Source organism: Tamandua tetradactyla, chromosome 16 (genome assembly GCF_023851605.1).
Source record: "Tamandua tetradactyla isolate mTamTet1 chromosome 16, mTamTet1.pri, whole genome shotgun sequence".
In the NCBI taxonomy this organism is placed as follows: domain Eukaryota; kingdom Metazoa; phylum Chordata; class Mammalia; order Pilosa; family Myrmecophagidae; genus Tamandua; species Tamandua tetradactyla.
The window spans coordinates 10,195,573-10,203,131 of NC_135342.1; the positions used below are offsets into that span (position 1 = coordinate 10,195,573).

General features: G+C 51.1%; 2 long non-coding RNA genes across 2 annotated transcripts; one reads left to right on the forward strand and one right to left on the reverse strand.

Moving 5' to 3' along the window:
• Positions 1-2,013: 2,013 nt before the first annotated feature.
• On the reverse strand, positions 2,014-4,015 carry LOC143658800 (uncharacterized). Its single transcript, XR_013163327.1, has 3 exons — positions 3,946-4,015; positions 2,921-3,175; positions 2,014-2,117 (listed from the first exon to the last, which is right to left on the reverse strand). It is a non-coding gene; the product is annotated as an uncharacterized LOC143658800 (long non-coding RNA).
• Positions 4,016-4,299: 284 nt separating this feature from the next.
• Positions 4,300-7,103, forward strand: LOC143658801 (uncharacterized). The gene is made up of 3 exons (XR_013163328.1): positions 4,300-4,418; positions 5,887-5,985; positions 6,586-7,103. It is a non-coding gene; the product is annotated as an uncharacterized LOC143658801 (long non-coding RNA).
• The last annotated feature ends 456 nt before the right edge of the window (positions 7,104-7,559 follow it).

The window sequence follows — 7,559 nt, forward strand, 5'->3', positions numbered from 1 at the left end:
AACTTCTGTACACTGGATCCAACCTTGCTATCCTGTGGGAAGTCAACATTATATCAGCTAGAGTATCAAATGTCCTCCAGTCTGGTCTCTTCCCTCCTGTCTTGCCCCATGTGCTGGTTTGAAAGGATGTATGTACCCTAGAAAAGCCCTGTCTTAATCCTAATCAATCTTGTGGGAGCAACGGTTTCTTCTAATCCCTATTCAGCAGTATAGGTTGGAAACATGATTCGGTTCTCTCCATGGAGATGTGACTCAATCAATTGTGGGTATTGGACTTGATGAGATGGAGACATGTCTCCACCCACTCTACGTGGGTCTTGATTCATTTACTGGAATCCCATAAAAGAGGAGACATTTCAGAGACAGTCCCCTTGAGAATGAGGAGGGAGCCGAATGACATGACAGAATGACAAGAGAACCACAGAGTCCATCAGCCAGTGGCCTTTGGAGATGAAGAAGGAAAACACCTGCTGGGGAGCTTCATGAAACAAGAGAACTGGAGAGGAAGCTAGCAGATGATGTTGCGTTTGCCATGTGCCTTTCCACTTGAGAGAGAAACCCCAAACTTCATCAGCCTTCTTGAATCAAGGAATATTTCCCTGGATGCCTTAGATTGGACATTTCTATGGACTTGCTTTAACTGGGACATTTTCACAGCCTTAGAATTGTAAACTTGTAACTTATTAAATTCTCCTTTTTCAAAGTCATTCCATCTCTGATATATTGAATTCGGGCAGCTACCAAACTAGAAACCCCACTACAGGCTTTCTCAATACAGTAGTCACAGCAAATTCATTAAAATGAGTGTCAGCTCTTATCACTTCTCTACTCAAAACACGTGAGTAATTATCGTGACCTGAAGGACCCTGAACTATTTGCAGCCTCTGTGTCTCCATTTTGTGTGCATGTGCCTCTGCAATATTCTCTCTTACTCCCTTTGTCCACCCAAGCCATCCTAACTCTGCTTTAACCACACTGTCCCACTCCCTATTTCTCTAACACAAGGCACAACCCAGCCTTGGAGACTTCGCACGTGCTCCTTCCTCTGCTTGGTGCTTGCGATGCTCGCTCTTACGCTCTGTCACCTCATGCAGTGTTTGCTTAAAGGTTATTCTCCAGTCCCTCTTCACTCTTCTGTTTAATCTCCTTTAAGAGCCCTTATTTCTTGCTGATCTCTTGTATTTTATCACTACTCATTGTTTTCCTCTCCTTCCCAATAAATGCAAGTCTTTGAGGGCAAGGAAATGCACATTTGTCCACAGGCACAACCCAAGCATCTAGAGCAATGCTGCAGAGCCCGATAGGTGTTTGCTGGAGGGCTGGATGTGTGTGTCCATATGAGTCAGAGCCAAATAAATAAACAAATGAAAGGCAGAGCTTGTGGGATGAGCAGTGGTTAGACAGTTCGATCCAGGCTTCTGATTTGGAGGGGACAGCCAAGCAGTGATTCCAACATGAACAAATCCGGCTCTGCTCGAGGAGAGTGAGACGGCCAGAGTGGGTGGAGCACCGAAGGTGGCCCTGGGGGTCCTGCCCCAAGTGCCCCCCACCCCCTCACTGAGTGAGAAAACTCATCGTCCCACACCAGGGAAAGGTGCTGGGTTTGAAGCTTGGCAATGATGGGACAAGGATCTCTTATGGAGGCAATGCTAAGGAACTGTGCTGAGAGGAGAGGTGGGAGGAAGGAGGTGTGACACGGAGCTCAGCTCAGGGAGGATCAAGGAAAGGAAAAGGGTGTGGCTGGAGCTGTGTTAAGAAGAAGCACAGACATGCATTGTGGTGTGCGGCAAAGGAAGAGGAATTAGAGGATTGGGGCAGAACAGGGTGGAGACTTCTGCCTGGTGGTGGAGACCAGAGTGCCATTAGAAAGGTGGAGAATCGACAGGGGAAGCACGTTTAGGGGAACGGAGACGAGCTCACTTCTGGACCTGCAGAATGTGATTTGACCCTCAGCCACCGTCGGGAGGTATGCAGAGGACAGACCAGATGCCAGGGTGCCCACGGCACTCACCAGGGGGTTGGGGGGTGTCATCCACGCTGCTGGTCTTGTTTCTTTCTTTCTGCAGGACTTCACCCCGACAGGGACACGGGTGTCTTTAGCTTGGTTTGCTCAGGTCCTGGGGTCACCGTTATGAGGCCGGAAGGGGTGACCAAGACAGGCAGCAGGTGAGGCTACCCAGAAGCCTTCATAATCAGACTTTGTAACAGCCCCGCCCTCCTGGGTACCTGGGACCAGGGCCTAGGAACACACCCCATGCTCGAAGCGGTGAACCCATGCAGGGTTGCCACCATCCCCGCCCCGCTCTGCCCATCTAGCCCCGCACAGTGCCCCTGGGATCCCTTCATTCCCTGTTCCCTTGCCCAACCCAGGACTGACGCTGGCATGAAGAGGAGGCAGAGGCCCAGAGTGAGCAAGGCTGCAATGCCAGGAGCCCCAGCAGCCCGCTGACCACACCTGCCCCAGCTCCTGGCTGCCCTGCAGTTAAATGAGACGTTGGTTGAAGTCCACTCCCAATGAAGAGGCGCATGTGCCCCCCCCACATCAGGTTGAGGGGAGTGGCCCTCCCCTGCCACCCAGAGTTCTCCCACCCATTGTAGGACCTCAGTCTTCTCCAGAACATGGAATGAACGGCTCAGGCCACCCAGCACCTCCAGCCCAGCCCACACACCCCTGTGCAGCAAACATCTCTTCAAAGACCCAGGTTCTCTTCATCCAAGGTCTCCCCACAATAAGCCCCTTGAGAATCTGGGCCAGCTGCCAAGCCGAACTCCCCCCTCCCCCCCAAGCTTTGGGGACACTTCAGTCCTGTTCTGGCCAAGCTGGAGGACGCCGTAAAGATGTGCTCCTGCTTGTTCCCTGCGCTATCTGTTCCCCAACCTGTTCCTGCTGGAGGGGGTGTTCCCGAGCCCCCAGACTCACAGAGCACAGAGAGGCTGAGCGAGACGTGCAAGGAGCCCAGCAGGTGCCGAGCTTAGCAGGTGAATTTTCCTTCATCCATCCCTACTCGAGGCAGCTCCAGGACTCCCGAGTTGGAGATGGGGGAGGCATTCAGGGCTGGAGACCCCCAGAAGAAGCTCAGCTGTGCAGGGGGGTTGCCGTCAGCATCACAGAGCAGGTGCAGAGCTTGGGTCTCCAGGATGGGAAAGGACGAGATGTTTCTCAGGATCGCTGGAGCTTGGGAGAGAGGTACAAAAAAAGTGAGTGGGAGAGAGGAAGGGAGAGGGAAGAGGCTGGAGGAGAAAATGAGAGATGGAAGATACAGAAAGAGAATAAGGGAGAAATGCAAATATGCAGAGACAGAGAAACAAAGAGGCAGAAAAAGAGAGACGGAGATGTATAGTGCAGAGAGAAATGTCATGATGGAGAGAAAGTTAGAGAGGGATGCCAAAACGCTGAGAAAGAGATGCAGAGATTGAGAGTGGTGAGGGGCAGGGGGCGTGAGCTGTGCGATGCTGGAAGGCCTTAACCTTCCCGCCTTCTCAGGACCCAGGAGGAGTCTGCATCTCCAGCCCAATCCGCTGGCCCAATCTCTCCGGATTCAAAGATGCCCCTTTGTGCCCAGAGAAAAGGCTGGAATGGCCTGTCTCAAGCCTTCGGGTGAGATTCAGGCGTTCTCCTAGCCTGGCCGTGCCTCGTGGAAGCCAACACCCAGGATCAAGGAGGGGCCTCAGCATCTCCTACCAAAAAGTCCATGAGCACAGCTGTCCTCTCGGAGCTCACTGTCCAGGGAGGGGACCAGAGGGCACTGTCAATGGGAGGGGGAGAGGGCCGAGTGCACTGGTGTGGACAGAGGTCGGGGTGAGAGCTGAGTGGGAGGCAGGACACGGCTCCCCAAGGAGGTCCAGGGACAAGGGGAAGCGAAGCGCGTCCTTGAGGCAGGTGGGTGGAGCTGCTGGTCACAGGGGGTGGAGCTGTTGGTCACAGGGGGAGGAGCTGCAGGTTACCAGGGGCGGAGCTGCTGGTTACAGGGGGCAGAGATGATGGTCACAGGGTGTGGAGCTGCTGGTCACGGGGTGGAGCTGCTGGCCACAGGGGTAGAGCTGCTGGTCACAGGAGGCGGAGCTGCTGGCCACAGGGGGCGGAGCTGCTGGTCACAGGGGGCGGAGCTGCTGGTCACAGTGGGTGGAGCTGCTGGTCACAGGGGGTGGAGCTGATGGTCACAGGGGGAGGAGCTGCAGGTTACCAGGGGTAGAGCTGATGGTCACAGGGTGTGGAGCTGCTGGTCACAGGGGGTGGAGCTGCTGGCAACAAGGGTAGAGCTGCTGGTCACAGGGGGCGGAGCTGCTGGCCACAGGGGGCAGAGCTGCTGGCCACAGGGGTAGAGCTGTTGGTCACAGGGGGCGGAACTAGTGGTCACCAGCGGGTGGAATTGCTGGTCACAGGGGGTGGAGATGCTGCTCCTCTTCAAGGTGGAAAGGTGGGTGTTGACCCTTCGCTCCAAGAAAATTTAGATATAGGAAAGTGGTGGAGCCTGGTGTCCTCCTTCATTCCTCCAGTCCCCCCCACCCCCAGCTTCCAGGTCCACCGCCCCGTGTCCGAGTTCCATATGATGGAATATCATGCAGCGGTTGGAAGGAATGAGGTCCTGAAGCCTGTGACACCATGGTTGAACCTTGAGGATATAATGTTGAGTGAAATAAACCAGACACCAAAGGACAAATATTGTATGATTTCACTAATATGGAATGTGTAAATTCAGAGTCTTGAAATGTAGAATATTTCCCAATAAAATTGGAAAAAGAAACCCTGCTCAAAGTGTAGTATGTTATATAAGGTATCATTGAGTCATGTGGTACGTGTAAATTTAAATTCATACGAAACCGCCAAACTGTTCTTCCAAGGGGTGAATCAGTTTTCATTCCCACCACCAGTATCTGAGAGTTTTAACTCTACCACATCCTCACCAGCACTTGGTATTACCAGAGTGGATTTTTTTTTTTTTTTTGGTTTTGTTTTTTAAGCATTCTGATACCTCTTTAGTGGTATTTCATTCCCGAAGATTTATAATTCCCTAATGGCTAATGGTGTTGGTTGTGTTTTGGTATGCTTGTTTGTCATCCAATTTTCTTCTTTGGTGAAGATGCTGATCAATATTACTATTGTTTTAAGTAATTAATATTAAGTATTTTTAAAACCTTTTTTTTTAAAACTGTGGTTATTCATTTATTTGTTCTTTTGTTTTGAGACCTTTATATAACCTGGATTCCAGTCATTCATCAGATGTGTGCTCTGCAGATATATTCTCACAGTCTGCAACTTTAGCTGCCACTCTCCTGAAGGTGGTTTGTAGAACGGCTGACCCCTATTAACAAAATCATGGTGTGCATGAGATGACCCACTAGTGTGGCAGGTCCTGGAAAACAGAAAAGGAAGACAAAGAAAGAAGCATCGCCTGGGGGCAGAAAGGAGTATTCTGGGGGTGCAGAAGGTCACATGGCCACCCCACAATACCTACATCCCCATCCTTGGAATCTGCAATATTACCTAACAAGGAAAAGGGACACTGCAGTTGTGAGTAAGCTCAGCGTCTTGGCAGGAGAAGATTTTCCTGGGTTACCTGGTGAGCCCAAGCTAGTCACTAGGTCCCTATAAGAGAGGGGCAGGGATTTAATACCCACAGAAGGGGAGGGGGACGCAATGTGCCCACAGAGGCAGAAGTGGAAGGGATGTGGCCATAAGCCAAGGAGGCTCTGCAGTCTCACAAATTAGAAGAGACTAAGAAAGGATGGTCCCCTTGAGTCTTTAGACACCCCCTTTTTTTTTCAACTTTATTGAGATATATTCTACATTTTAAGACTCTGAATTTACACATTCTAGATTAGTGAAATCATACAGTATCCATCTTTTGGTGGCTGGCTTATTTCACTCAGCTTTATGTCCTCCAGGTTCAACCACGGTGTCACCTGTCTCAGGACCTCATTCCTTCCAACTGCTGCGTGATATTCCATCCTATGACCATATCACATTTCGACAGCCATTTTGATGTAAGTGGCTACAGAGGTCAAAGGAAATGAACACAGGCGGAAATTCATTGAGCAACTCTGGGAGAAGGCAGAGAAGGAACTGCAAAGAGTCTTTCTCCACCTGCTCCATTTTTTGGTTCCCCATTCACAGGGAAACTGCTCAAAGGGTAGCACGTCCTCGCTCCTCCCGCTTCCCCTCCTCCAAGCGGCTTCCGAGCTTCCTTCAGTCCCATCCTCACCCCCTTTCCCTCCACTCCGGTAAAACCACCGTTGCCAAGACCACACGCGGGTCTCCGGATCTAGCTGTCCGCTTCTCAGGCCTCACCCGGCCCGGGCCGCAGGGGCGCGCGGCTCCGCGGCTCCTGGAAGCGGCCCCTCGGCTTGCTCCTGCTCGCTCACGCGGCTGCCCCCTCCCCACTGACCGCCCTGGGGCTCTGTCCCTGCGCCTCCCCCTCCCCCGCCTTAACCAGCTCCATATTCATCGTCTCCAGCCTGGACCCTCCCCCTCTCCGCGCGTTTACACGCAGCGCCCACCTGGCCTCCTGCTGGGGCCTCCGGCAGCCCTCGGAGGTGGCTTTCCACCCCCACCCCCTGCTCATCGGCGGCCTCTCCCCACGACAGCTTCATCCGGCCGGATGCTCAGGGAATCCTCTTGGCGCCAGCCCTGCTCGTCTCTTGCCCTCCCTCCCCATCCCCGCGAAAACCCTCCAGCCTTCCAGCCTTACCGTGAGCACCGATTCATCTGACACGGAAACCCAAACGGAAGTGATTTCCACTGAAAACTGCCCTGCTCTAGAAAGCGAAGTTCAGTTGAACAGTACAGAAGCACAGAGCATGAGTTCTGGGATTTGAAACCCTGGGGAGTTTGCTTTTCACCCGCAATGAAATTCAAACCAGCGACGGATGATTCCTTCTGGCTGATTTGGCCTGGAACGCGGTACAGCGTCAGTTCAGTTCTGTGGAAACCCAGGCGTGAGCACAAAGACACACGTTTTCTTCTGGATTTAGAAAATGGGGATCGGGGACAATTGTATTAACTATTGAATGTAGTTGACTAGATTCTTTGCCTTTTGTACTTGTAAACATGAAATTTGAGTGTAAATGTGAGTGCATTATAAAGTGAATGAGGCTGATCTAAAAAAAAACTCCACATGTTAATTGTAAAAATATCTGCAGTTACATAGGTCTTCGCTATAGCAGTGCAGATATTTATTTGTAGGCACTCTCTGCTTGTTAGTTTGAGAACACTCACAGTTCTGTCAGCTGATCAAATGATATCTAAGTCAGTGCTTGATACTTTTTTTTGCTAGCTTAATATATAGATTTTTTCCTTGTTGCCTTAATTTTAAATTGGTTTATGAAGCTTACTGTGCAAACACAGGCTTTACAATGATAAATGGATACTTTATTTGAATATGTCTTTATGGATAGCTAAGATATCCATTGTTGGTGGTTCTTAAGTGTATTGTTTGTTTTCTTTTCTTTTTACATGGACAGGCACCAGGAATCGAACCCCGAACCCAGGTCCTCTGGCATGGCAGGCAAGCGTTCTTGCCTGCTGAGCCACCGTGGCTGCCCTGTCTTCTTAAATTAAA